The sequence below is a fragment of the Tupaia chinensis genome, unplaced genomic scaffold (genome assembly GCF_000334495.1).
Source record: "Tupaia chinensis unplaced genomic scaffold, TupChi_1.0 Scaffold000195_1, whole genome shotgun sequence".
Classification (NCBI taxonomy): domain Eukaryota; kingdom Metazoa; phylum Chordata; class Mammalia; order Scandentia; family Tupaiidae; genus Tupaia; species Tupaia belangeri.
Genome location: NW_006159670.1, coordinates 1,091,611 through 1,091,941, shown reverse-complemented (window position 1 = coordinate 1,091,941; position 331 = coordinate 1,091,611).

Sequence of the window (331 nt, the reverse complement as noted above, 5' to 3'; positions counted from 1 at the left end):
TTGGGAGGCTGCGCGCGCTGAGCCAATGAGACGTTTGCTTATTGGCCCGTCGTCTCCAATCCGTCTCCGAGCTGCTCCGAGAACCTACTTCCCGCCGCCGGAGACGGCCCGGCTGGGCGTGCGCATGCGCACCGGGCCCCGCCCGCCAGGAGGCGAGCGCCCAGGTACTCGGTGCGCGCGGCGACGCCAGCATCCGGGGCTTTGGCGTGGGCCGCGCCCCTCTGACCTGCGCGGTCGCTCCGACCTCTGCGTTGGGGCCCTGCTCAGCCTAGGCCTGTGTTCATGGCTCCAGTCGCCGAGAGGCCTCGCTCACCGCCGCCACTGCAGCCCC